Below are 14,652 nucleotides of genomic sequence, written 5' to 3' on the forward strand. Positions count from 1 at the left end.
AAAGGAGCACAACCGGAAGGAAGCTGACAAATTACCGACCGTGCGCAATGGTATAACTCAATCAATCTGCGGTAAACTGTTCCCTTTTGAGATCGTTCTCTCGCCGAAAATTTCAATTGGCATGATAGATGTATGTATTTTCAAAATTTTCCTCCCTCGATAAATGTATGTAAGATTTTCTCGAAGAAAGATTTTGCACACTGCGGTTCTCGAAGATAACAACGAAGGGGGTTTGTTGTTGACGTTCCACCACCCACTGTGAAAATTAATTGGCGTCGCTCAGGTTTCTGTCTGACGACAATATTATAATTAATTATTGATTACCTACACCAAAACAGTCATAGTACACAAGAAACGAATGAAAATTAGACAATAGAAGTACATACATATACATATATATATGTATACAGCGTAAGGCCAATCATAAATTCTAGATTATCTAACAGGAGCAGATACGTTATCGTTGATGCGAGCCTAAATTACGTTTGTTTTAATTAAATATTTATAATTTATATTATGAATTATTACATACATATAACCGTCTTTACAGATGCAAAAAGTATCGCATTTTTTCATATGAATAGAAAAACAACTTTGAAATACTGAATTCAACAACGTGAAGCATTGCGCTTCTACTATGTTTCACAAACATTCGGTCGTACTTCGATTAAATATAGTTTATTATTTATATCATATCTATGGTTTGTGGGAGAAAAATTGATAACCTTAAAACTAATGTTTTACATTTGAAAAATTGCATTTACATAAATAAAAAAAAACCAATGATACATTTTCATGTATTTGTATTCGTATTCATAATCATTATTATCTTTTCTAACATAATATCATCATCATTTACAATCATTCTGGATGAAGGCCTCTCCAACACGCTTCCTTTCGTCACTATTTTGGGCAACTGTCATCCATCTCATCCCACACATTTTTCAATTTTCATTCAATCATCTTTCAAACGGCCTTCATTTAACCCTTTTACATACATATGTACATACTTCAGCGCTTTTTTTATCCATCTGTTGTCCATTGTTCTAGCTACGTAATCCGAACCTTACAACCTCTTCACTCTCTCCACTACATATGTATTATATATCCACTATCATTGTCATACAACTCACCCGTTTGTATTTCGTTTCTTACCTCTCTTTTTGATATGCCGAATATACCGCGTTCCATACTTTGAGTGCATTGGACTTTTTGTAACATTTTGGCGTTTAATGTCCAAGTGTCATAACTAGTCACCGGACCCAGAAGGTGCCGCGTATTGTTCAAAGGTTGTAAATGCATTGTTAAAGGTTTGCCGAACCTTTTTTACAAAGGATTTACAACAATGGAACAATGAATAGCACTGAGACTATCCGGTGTCTAGTCATAACTAGAGGTAGGATAGTCACAGTGCTATCCATTGTTCGGCAAACCTTTAACAATGCATTTACAACCTTTGAACAAAACACGGCCCCCTCAGGCTCCGGTGACTAGTCATAACCAAACATCATCATTCATCACTGTCGAAAACCATCGATCAAAGATATTTTTTTTCAGGTAAAGTGGGATCTTTGATTTTAAAACGGCGTTCATTCACCCAAATGAACTCGATCTTAATTTCATACGTCTCTTTATTTACTTTTCTTTACTACCGGATATGTCCATTAATTTCCCTAATTATAAATAGTTATTATTGACTTCTTGTACTGTTTTATCAAATACATACATAGTACGTACTAGGGTTTCTGCCCGGGTTGACCCAGGATGAAAATTCCTGGGAAAGCAGGGAATTTTTGATTTCCCGTGTCCCGGAAATTCTTATCTGGAATCCCTGAAAATTCAATCAAAACGTTCTTTAAATGGTTTAATACAGACGAATATATATCCTACGATGAAACTATTATGAAACGAGTGTATGTATGTTTCTTGTATTGACGATTCCACAATGGAAGAAACTCTTTTAGATTTTGAATAAGATGAGACAGTTTTGTGTTGGACAATGAATTAAGAATTAAATATGGAATTATCAAAGACAAAACTAAGAAATAACGAAAATAACAAATAGCCTCGAGTACCTACATATGTAGGTACCTATGTGAATACCTACATAATAAACTAGTACCTACATATGTACGTACATATGTGAATGAATACGTTATCTTAAAATAATATTATATATTTGTACTCACGAAGGTTAGCATTTTTCTAATTATGATGTTATTTATGTACATATGTATGTATGTACATACTAATAACCAACACTAAATTTCATGAAAGGTTAATTTTATCTATCAATTTCACAATTTTATTCTGTTTTTACATTACATTATACATTTGTTTATACAATAAGATATTATTATTTAACTAAATATTAATATTAAATTTCGACATGTTGGAAAGCAAGGTTGAAGGGTTCATTTCAGTAAGAAGATGTCGGCGAGCGAGGGATGGCACTGACTGTATTTGATGTTTCAACAAAAGATGTCAGGGTAATGCTATTTATTATCCAAGTTTACGTAATTACAGAGTCAGCGGTGGTGCTGTCCCTTGCAGGTTTACCTTACAATACGGTTATGACGTTACGCTCTTACCGTCAACGGACAAGATTCGAAATTAAGACGATACCGTTAATTGGAATTTTCAATATTATATATGGATGTATGTATGTACATAAAAACGTTTGTCTATTTATCTACTTCATCGAAAAAACATCAGCCTCGTACAGCGAGTCATTTAATTTCATAAAATTAATAACGCACATCAATCAATATACTCAACATATCGATTACTAAATTACGCTTAATAATCTCGATGACGCGATTATCGCACGGCCGCCGTATAAAAGTGCACGATTAACGACTGATACGAAACTCATTATGAGCTTAGATAAAATGGTATGTATACGTGTATGGGCACTTAATCTCTTTCGTATTTCGTTGCGGAAAAAATTAGAGCCCCATTGGATTTTGAACCCCATCGTCGAAAAAGAGGCTCAATAAAACGTCGACAGATTAAAAAGCCCGGGTAAACACTCAAGATTTATTGTGCATTTCAGTGGTGGAGTGGCCATGGCCAAAATTCATCAAAACCCACCCCCCTTTCATCTCCTCACCGGTATACCTCTCCTCACCATGTTTTCACCACCGTTCACTAAAATCTATCTATGAAAGGGATGTGATTTCAAAACATGTCAAAAGCGTTTTTATTTTTAAGCCTTTTGTTTGGTTATATGAAAATCCCTGTTGGAAAATCAATATATTTTATTATGTTAAATAAAAAGTGCAATATGATCCTGAAATTTCTCATGTAAAGTTAGAAATTAATGATCATTCTGCTGTTTGTTTGATGCAGTTCGGTGATTATTCCGCAAAAAACGATCTCGCGCACGTCACTAAAATCTCAATCACGGAACCTTTGGCACCCAAAAACTCCATCAATCAAAAGCTACCCACGCGAAATAATTTTATGTGGTTTTTATAGCAAAGATTGTCCGTTTACCGTTTGATAGATATTTACATATGTATGTATGTAGTTTATTGACTTTTTTATTAGTAGAAATACTATAAGTTGTAACGGCTGATTCTTACTGACAACCTAAAGGGATGGAGAAGCAGAAATCAAACATAGAAAAGTTAATAAAACGATAAAGTAGAAGTAGAAATTGGCATATCTATTGTAGTATATAAAATAGGATTATCAACAATAAATGGCTATTTATTACTATAAATAGCCATTTATTGTAAGTATGACAATACATGTACACATGTATAGTTATAATGTAGAAATTATACGTACTTATTACATGTTAGATTTTCATTAAGGTTCACTCATTTCACTGGCGTAGATATATTAGTTACGTTCATTATTGCGAATTAAACTTGACATATCAGGCGGATAATTTCCATCTTCTCTTAGTGGCAACAATAGAATTCTGAAACTTGAGGAATATATGTAGGTATAATGGTTAATTTCATAAGGCACGACTATTACCCACCCATCCCTATCCCGTTTTGTATTAAATTGTTTGCCTCTCTGTCTGCACTACCTTCATACACAGTGAAAGGAGCCAATTCTAAACACATTTAATGTAATATTTAATTAAGTCGCAGCATAAAGGTGTACGTGCGCGCAAAGGGTTAACGTCGAACAACCTTATTTCTGGCATATTGCTGTGCTGCTTTCGTTTCGTATCAACACAAACTTAATTATGCAAAATTCATTACGGTAAAAACTGGTATTTCATATAGTATTTGATTCTGTTTACATTTTTTTTAAGCAATTGGCTTGAATAATTTTAAAAAAATATTCAAATATATATTAGTATGTACCTTATTCCGCTCTCCGTGAAAGTAACGATTATTCACTAAGCTCTCTTTGGTTTGCAGTCTTCAATACATACATAGATTCATTCAATGGTTGTTTCTTGAAAAACATAATACTAAAACAAATTTAGTTTCGTATTATTATTTTCATATTTAAAATATGTATATTTCTAATTCAGTAATAAACTAGAGCTTTATTGCGAAGTCAAAGTGGTTTTCACGTCAGAACGGTTTTCAAAGTGAATTACAGCACCAAGTTGCTGGAACTATATTAATATTTGTACCTCGAATCGTTTAAATTGAATCGAACTTAAGTTTAAGTCTTACTTCTGTATATCTCATAAGTGAATTTTAATGAAATTTATACAATGGTAGTGATTTTGGGGATTTAAGGGACGGTTCGGGATGGTGTTCGTTAAGATGGCCATTCGGCAGACAAGTTAATTATCGTTATATTCCCAGTTAAGTGGAAAGAATTTACGGATGAACGCCATTGTGTTGACAAAAGAGCATCGGGATCAAAGAGGGATGATCAGTCAATCCCCTCCCACCATCACCACCCCATGGCCCACTCCCGAATGGACGCATTCCTCGCTCATTTCTTTTCCATCCCTATTCACGGGCCAATATCGTCACGATACATTTATAAATTATCACCTAAATTCATTAATCATTTTAATCAAATGATAATTTCAGTTTTATTAGCAATTCCTGCATAAACAACATTTGACTACAACTTTTCTTTATATTTGGAAAATTGCCAATTAGAAAATTTTTTTTCCCGAATTCTAATTCAATTATGGACATACACTAATATCTTAAAATAATCTTATTTAGTTCTATTGAAGAAAATATTATAATATTAAGATAGTTTGGGGCAGAGTTTCTCACAATCGTTTCAATTTGATATTGTAAACAATGGAAGATATCTATGTGGTCAAAAAGAGAATAATCTTTTTGGACCTTTGGATATATCAATTGTAGAAAAACAATAATCTGACAAACATAATGCAAAATTTTAAGAAAACTTACATACCTATATGTACATATAGCCAGCAGTATAGCTCAGTGGTTGCGTTAATGCTAACCACTGATAGGTCACGGGCTTGAGTCCTGGTTTGATCTTAATTGAAAATAATTTATTTGGAGTATTTCTGCAGACCTGCTGGTAAGATTTGGATATTTTTGACTCCAAGTCGATCGGTTTCTCGCCGAATTGGGAACCAATCTACCTACTAATTGGATATCACTTCAAATTTATAAATGTACAAATTCGAAAGCATAGGTGTCGCTTTGGGGCAACCCGTAATGACACCATGGTAAAAAAAATATAAGAACATGCTCGCATAGCATGAGTTTGGTCGGGTTGAATATTATATATAAATTGAAGATGATAAGTATGTACATATATTTTAATATGAAAGTTTTTCTTAATGCTCAATCAGCCTTGTATCTTTCTGTATACATTTCAAAGAATAATTCTTTATAATGAATAATTTATACATTGACTGGTTAAGCCATGGAGCTTTGGCCTCCTGTCCTGTCACCAAAATGGTTGGATAAACGTCGACAATAGACCCGGGTTGCCGGGTTTGGGGCGATGCGGGAGTTAACCCACCCCCAGCCACCCACAAGGCCCCCCATCCCCCATCGAAGGGATGCTGCCGTTCATATTAATCTCCACTTATTACATCTCTGTTAGCGTTCAGAGTTCTGCTTCGCAGTAATTTCCATATTGTGTGAGTCGACATCAAACACGCAACACCTCGTCAAAGCGAACCTATTCTAACAATGACGCGTCACATCGCAAATCACATTTTTCTCATATTGTCATAGCGACTCACGCCCAATGACGTTTATCATGGCGAATCAGCACTCGCTCGAACTCTTTCGCGCTTAATTAAAATTACGTTCGAAAGTCGTCATTGTTGCGAATGATACATACAATTTTCGCATTATACCCGCGCTGACAATCGCTCCGTTCGTTCGATGGATTTATTAAATTTGTTATTCGGGCAATGGGAATAAATAGGTAGGTGTTGGGGAAGTGGTGTGGATGTGAACCTGAAATCTGCGCCATTTGGGTAAACCAGCCAGCGCTACCACGAACAACTTTAATAAAACCAACGGCTTGGATCGTATTTGCACATTATCTCTACTCCTTTTTTTTATGAACGTCAGACAAAAATTCTGATAATGCTGCTATTTTGATAGTTTTAAAAAGAAAAATGCCCAGTGAGTCCATATTATAATTCACTAAGTATATTCACAAAGTATTTTCTGAGAATATTTATTTTATATTGATTTGCGTAAGATCTACGCTGTAGATTTTTATTTATTTTACAAATTTTTATTCTATAAAAAAATTTAGAATCAAATAATACAAAACCTCGCATGAAATGATTTTTACAATTATCTATCAAGTACTAATTTATGTTGACTAAAATAAAATGCGCGATCATATTCGTATAAAATTGGTTTTATTATTATTTGTGGCTATACTTTTTATGACTATTATAACCACAAATTCGTACTTTTCCTCATAGCTAAATATATATTATATGTAATTTAGACGACGATCATTTTCCACTAGGTCCATCGATGAAAATCAATTGGCATTTTTTGCTCTGGTTTTATATATCTATATGTAGGTACATATGTATGTATGAACATACATATGAGTGGGCTGGTTAAATTAAGTTGTTGTAACTAAATGTATATATTTATTTTTGATTATATGATACATATATTGCCATTTTTAAAATAAATAATAAATATCAGGTGAAAGGCGCAAACTCTTATAGCTAATAAGTTATAATCAATGTACAAATAATATCGTAGAAAAAAAACCCTATCAAATTCACTTACAATCTGTATTTTTTCTATTTTGTATATGAGATATAATTTATATTGTATAATAATAGTTTTAAATTGGCTAATGTTGATTATGTAATTATTTTAATATAAGTGTAGTTTGTGTCTCTTATCAACTGAGGGTTAAAATCACACATCAAAGTTAACAAGAAGTGTACGGTTTTTTCCACTGGCCTATGGGTTCAGCTCGACGGAGTTATTTAATAAACCTGATAAAAGCTAACGTAACTTTATTTTGCTCATTGGGGTCGCTCCCGGGTGAACTTTCAGCCTTTATTGTGTTACCACCGCCACAATTGGGGCTGCAATAAGAGACCGTGGCTCCTTCCACCACAGACAGCCTCATTCCCGCATCTTCTGACATTTTCCCGGATCACAAAAGTCTCAAGAGCAGTCGAGAATGCAACTTGTAATTATGCATTCGTCGCTTTGACGGTAAACGGATCCCCGCACACTTTCGTGAGTGCCATCCTCTTTGTGGAGAAGTTTCGAGATTGATTAAAACGTGGCCCGCATAAATAAAAAATCCCACGATGATACTGAAATCGAATTATAGAAGAAACTTAGATATACGATTGAAATAATGAATTCCCACATAACAGGTACATCTTCAACACCTTAAAATGTGTCAAATTTCAAGATAATGATCAATGATTAAGAAAAATTGTAAAAAAAAAACACGGGCTTCATTAATGGCGTTAAGGATTTATTTTATCTCACATACATAAATGTTTCTATGAAAATCGTGATTGTTGCTTTTCTTCGATTATATACGTACTAAAAGGATTACAGATTTGACTATTCATTTGGCCACACTTCCTTAACTTTTCTTATTGGGATTGCCGGAAGGCGCCAAGCATTTTTTTCAATCCTTTCTGCTACCTGTGTTTTCTTTTTATTTTCCAAGAAAGTAAAATTATTTTTAGAATCAATATCTACCTATTGTAAATATGATAGGGATAATATTTTGGCACGGTTGTAAAATACATTACACGACAAATGTTAAAACGACATTTAATGTCAAATTAACATCTCTAAAATAGCTCGCACGACAGAATCAGCGTTGGCCCGGCAAATCAAACGTCAAACGGGTTGCCAGTATTAAAAATAAAATTTGACGTTTCAGTGAAATCATAACCAGTTACATTTTCACTGGGTAATCGTAACATCTGAGCAGCCAACACTTATTTATTTAAGGGTTAGATTAGGCTAGGTTAAGTTAGGTTGGCCCTATTCATTTAAGATTAGGTTGCCAGGATCGGTATTTATTTTTGTCAAATTTTATTTTGGTTACTGGCAACCGATTTGACTTTTGATTTGCCGGGCGAAAACCGAATTTGTCGTGCGAGCTATTTTAGAGAGGGGCATTATTTTTATTTGCTGCGCCGATAAATGTTACCCAATATATTTTGGCACCTAAAAGTATAATATCTTATAACGATGAAATAAATTAATCACGTTACATATATCTAATCTAATATCTATATAATTTCGAAACAGACTTTGTAACTATGTATGTATGTAATTATGTAAGGTTTGTTGGTAACATCGAAAACAAATCAAAGTTTCAATGACGTCGATTCAATGTGGTTTCGATTCGATATATATTTTTTTCGATTCAAATCTATATCTATATATAAAAATGAATGTCTGTCTAGTATAGGCTCATAAACTACTAAACCGATTACGATGAAACTTTCAGGATTTTTGTATGCATGTCCGGAAAGCTTACCGTGAAAAAATCGCTCAAAAACGGGAGCGGAAACGGGAAAACCGGGAATGAGTGACATTGCAGCGCAATAATTTCAAATATTTTGGTGCCACGACCTGCGTTGTTAGAGTAAAATAAGTAAACAATTGAATAATTTCAAATGTGTTCACTGCCTGCATTTTTCTGACAAATAGGAATGGGAACGAGAACAAGAACGGGAACGGGAACGGGAATTGCATGCGTTATTGTGGCATTGCAATGCATGCCGGGTTCAGCTAATAAAGTTAATAAAAAAGCAAATGAATATTTACTGTTAGATTCACCATGTTTAAGCTGTTTATGTTATAATTACTAAGCGAAACTGGATAAAATATCAAGTGAATTAACAAAGAAGACATTGTTAAAGAAAAATCAATCATATCGAATGCTAATTCAAATTTTAACTTGAATGTTTTATGAAAATTTTCAGCTTCTGTAATTATAACTAATCTATTGAGGTTTAACTGTGTAATATACAGTATGGTGATGAGAAGTTAAGCCGATTATCAACAATGCATAGATGACTCATTGAATCGAGATTATAATCATGGGTGGTCTACCTGATACCTGATTACAACCGCACGAAACCGATCGACGCTTTTCGCATTATGTTTTGAGAAGTGTGTCGAAATAAATATACCCGTCGTAAAAAATCTACCTGCAAATGGACAGCTACGTTAAATAAACGGCAAACGAATTGGATAAAAAGATTGTCAAGGCAGATACTATATGTATAATCTAAAGTAGCAAGTGAGTGCATCAAAAGTGGAATGCATGTTTTACCGATGACTCATTCGAGTGATTAGTGGTTTAAAAACTCGTTTCTCTATTCGAATGCACGCTGGCTAAAAAGTGAGTGTTGTAGAAAATGGTTGTGTGAGATCTAGTTTTATGTGGAGGCGTGGCTGTATTTGTACCACGTGACTGAATCGACCAATCACAACACGCACCCCCTCCTCTTTTCGCGGCCCTAATTCAATTAGCGTGGAGCCACACTTGTATATAATTTTGTAAGATATACATATGTACATGAAACACGTTAATATATTGTATAGAAGTTGAAAAAACTGTTCGTGGTGAGATTTTGTCGTGTTATTTATATGTATGCAAAGACGAATATGTACATATATGTGTGTATTATATTCTCTCAAATTATATTTTATTTTATTTTTATATTCAATGCTGTACTTGAGGGAGTTTTCAGGAACTTGGAATGGGACACAGCAGGAGTAAAAGTCAACGTCGATTCACAGACGATATAGTTTTAATGGGTGACCGTGAAAACATTCGTTTATCATGCATACATAAGAAAAACGGTGACACGACAACTCGTTCACAGATTTTCCGTAAACCGAGGATGCGCTCCAGGCATTACGTATACGGCCATCTCACCCCGTCTGTTCACCAAGATCTCGTTTACTATGCCATTACGTATGCAGCCATCTCTTTCACAGACCGTCTGTTATCGGTGAACGATTTAGTATATGTACATATATATATATATATCAATGGCGTGCGGTAAAACTCTTTCTCTCCCCGTCGTACATCCTCACTTAATTTGCGCGAGCAGGATACAACAGGAACAAGAGGAACAGGCTTTTCCTCCCGAATCCTGTGCGCGCACATTAAACAAGGCTGTATGACAAAAAGAGAGATAATTTCACCGCATGCCACTCATATATATTATATATACATAGTGCTGTTTACCATGCACCTTTTTTTTTTGATCTTTCGACTTGAGATCTTTCGATTTCCGATATTTGCTTTTTCGACCTTTTCACTTTCGGTCCCATGAGGTAGACCCAGTTTTAATAGCTCGTGATCCAGCTGACTTACTAAACAGACTAACACAGCTGGACAGGGAAAGTAGAAAAGTAGGATTAAAAATCAACGTAGATAAGACCAAGCTAATGTTCAATAGTTATTGCATGCCTGATAGCATCTCATTAGATGATAAACCAGTAGAAGTAGTGAAAAATTATTTATATTTAGGTCAAATAATTGACATGTCCGGTAGTAACGACGAAGAGATAAAAAGACGTATGAAATTAGGATGGAGTGCATTTGTCCGAATGAATGCTGTTTTTAAATCAAAAATGCCACTCTGTCTGATGAAAAAGATCTTCGATCAGTGTGTTTTGCCAGTGATGACGTATGGATGTGAAACTTGGACACTGAACGCCAAGATGCTAAATAAAATCCAATGCACTCAAATAAGTATGGAACGCTGTATGCTTGGCATAACGAGGAAAGACAGGAGGCGGAACACGTGGGTGAGAAGTATGACAAGAGTAGTGGACATAGTGGATAGAGTAAAGAGATTGAAATGTCAATGGCCGGGGCACGTGGCTAGAAGAATGGACGAAAGGTGGACAAAAGAAGTGCTTGAATGGTACCCGAGAGAATGCAAAAGGGTAAAAGGAAGACCGCATGGAAGATGGGTAGGCGAAATTAAAAAAAATGTGTGACGTGCGATAGATGAGAGTTGCGCAAAACAGAGACGAGTGGAAGCGTGTTGGAGAGGCCTTCATCCAGCAATGGATGGCGAATGGCTGTAGATGATGATGATGATGTATATACCAGGAAGGCTTGACAGGAAGACCCCAATGCGCCCTCCTTGATAGTTAATTACAAACAATGCAGTATTTTTTATTACATAAATCACTGTATTTCGAGAATCTGAAGAACCCGAAATTAAAAATTTATTAATTAATTAAAGAATTAATCGATTGAGACATCTATGGATTTTTAGACTTGTACATAATTTTTTTCAAATTGTACATACAATAAATACAGAAGATTTGTGACATAGTGGATAGGAAGGTTTTTGCCAATTAGATGGATGAACCGTTTCAACAATGAAATTAGATAAATTGGCAAACTCTGGTAGGAAACGATCGACTTGTAATCACAAATATCCAAGTCAGCAGCAAGACCATCAGCAATATATTTTTTAAATATTGTAGATATATGTACATATATGTACATACATATACATATGTTATAGTACAAAGCTATGGTTCTACCACACCACGTTATAATCATCTTAAGCAATAAACAGCTTCTTTTCAATATAATTATCTACATTTGTATGTATCTATGTACGTAAATATATAGGTAGTACTAATCAGATATGTCATGTGTTTAAAAATATTAAATATGTTCTAATAGGGCATATAGCAGGTTGTTTGCTTGTATACATGTGTATTTCAATATCATATCAGTGTGTATAATTTATACTTATTTTTAATTATAAACTGAATGAAATATGTTATCTGAATTTGGCATTGTTATTTAGCTCGTGGTTTCGTTAGATAACTGAATTAACAGTGGTTTATGTATATATGTGATGTAAATTTTAATAACACAAAAAAAACCCAATGCGGTTAGCCACGTACCTAGTCTAGAATCTACATATGTTAACTGATAACGATCTTATTCGATTATATTACTAAAAAATGTAAGCTGTGATGATTATGAAACGAAAAAAAAAACGTTAAAAATATTAAACGAAACGCATAAAAAAATCACAGGTAGATGTGTTGTAATTCGGAAAATCCCAATTCTACTAGTAACTGACCAGTTTGTACACACTGGGGTTTTTTTGCGATTGCGAAAAAAACGATAGGGAAACAAATACCACAATGCTGCTTGCAAATTTAAAACAGCAATCTCTTGTAACGAAAGGGATCAGTGAATCGATTTAAAAAAAATGCATCGACTATTTTTCTGTGGTTCTTAATTAATGCATTTAAATAAATATGAAAATGCATATGTAGATATAAATGTTATATGTTTTAATTAACTCGGACATTTCCTATTCATATCACAAAAACTGGTTAATTAATGTCGTTTTTATACGACTGAGATAAAATTTTATACAAATTGAGTTGATACAAATTGATCAACTAATAAACAGCTATTATTTTATTAGAGATATGAAATTTTATGGCTTCAATATAAACTTATTCTATCTGTTAAATTCATAAGATTCGTCAAAATGCTGTGAATGTTTTATATACAAATATCAGTATCAGGAGTCGTCTAAATAAAATATCTTTTAGAACTTAATAAAAATATAAATCTGTTTGCAAATGACCAAATGAGTAGGAACATACATATTTCGCACATAAAACTGTTTCAGTGGTCAGTAGCCGATGACCTACAGGTAATCGTAACAGGTAATCCATGTTAGCTTAAATCCATAGATTAGGCTTTTTCAATCTGTGTTCCGCGTAAAGTGTACAAGCGTTCAGCTAAGAAATATCAATATGTTACATTATTTAATATAAAATACAAAATTGCATCGTTCGATAAAAAGTTAAAAAATTAAATCTGGTAGGCGGAAATTATTTTTCGCCTGCTGTACATGTTTTTTTATTATTATTAAGAAGGTACATTACATATACATACATACATATGTATGTATGTATGTATATGTAATGAGGATAACCTTTCATTTCCGATATTCTAATCCTAAAAATATATCTTCTAATATTTTATATAATGTTTTAAATGTACCTATAAGGCGTCGTCTTTTCATTAAATTAAGATTAGCCCCATTTCTAAGAAAAAATATTTCGCAGCCCTCGAGATACCCAAAAGTTTAACAGGTCCCTTTTTTGTGATAAAATCTTGAAAATAAATGTTTTTTTTTTAGATTGTTTTATACTGTACATAATGACCAAATTGAAATGAAAATATTGAATACGTCAAATATTGACGTTTTGGTGTTTTGTTGTAGAAAAAGTTTGGAAAACCCTGCCATTGGACAATAGCTATTTATATTTTTTAACGTAATTTTTTTTTATATATTTAATTTTATAAAAACAAAATTTCTAAATTTAAAATAATGTATCAAGTCACACAAAAGGTTGCCGCCAATTATTGAACTGCGTGATATTCATTTAAGCATGTTTTTAAGTATACTTGGGAAAGAACAAAGGGATTGGTTATACATACAAAGTTATACAAAATAAACATATAGTTATACAAAAATACAAATCTAATATATAATTTCGAAAGAAACTTTGTTACTATAGTTGGGTGGGAAACGAAAACAAGTCAAAGTTTCCATGACGACAAATAAATTCGCCTCCGGTCCCGGGGGGCGCTGAGGTATTCTGGTATACATATAATTTCGAAAGAGACTTAGTATATATGTTTGTTTGTTCGTGACAGTCAATTTAATAAAAAAAACAAGTGCATATTCAAATAAATTTATTAAAATGTTTACTATAAGATTAGTCATGTTTAAGCGGTTTATATTACAAATACCGAGCGAAGCCGGGTAAAACCACTAGTAAAAAATAAAAACAAAATCAAAGAACACCGGAAAGAAATATAAATAATTAAATGTAGAGGAGAATAAAGTAAGCAGTTATAAAAAAAAGAGAAAATACAAAAGATAAACTGAAAAAAAAGCCCATTTATTGTAAGGAAATCATCAATATTTATATTTAAAAAGTTACTAATTCATTGAAGAAACTATTCCAAATTTGATGTAATTTTAATAAAACATTAAGTACGTCATATAAAGTAGTACATATGTTCATTTATATTTTTAAGCCTATCAACAATGTTGCTCAAAATATTTTTTTTATAGCCAGAATCTCACATTTTAACACATGAATATATGTACATATATCGTTCTAAGATTCTATAAAGCCTTCTCCCCTTATATTTTTCATACTGCATTAGCGCGTT

General features: G+C 33.2%; 1 protein-coding gene across 1 annotated transcript in view; it reads right to left on the reverse strand.

Annotated features, from left to right (window-relative positions):
* Positions 1-14,652, reverse strand: part of LOC143919537 (GATA zinc finger domain-containing protein 1-like) — a 241,054-nt gene that overhangs the window by 22,944 nt on the left and 203,458 nt on the right. The window lies entirely within an intron of this gene.

The sequence above is a fragment of the Arctopsyche grandis genome, chromosome 12 (genome assembly GCF_051622035.1).
Source record: "Arctopsyche grandis isolate Sample6627 chromosome 12, ASM5162203v2, whole genome shotgun sequence".
Lineage (NCBI taxonomy): Eukaryota > Metazoa > Arthropoda > Insecta > Trichoptera > Hydropsychidae > Arctopsyche > Arctopsyche grandis.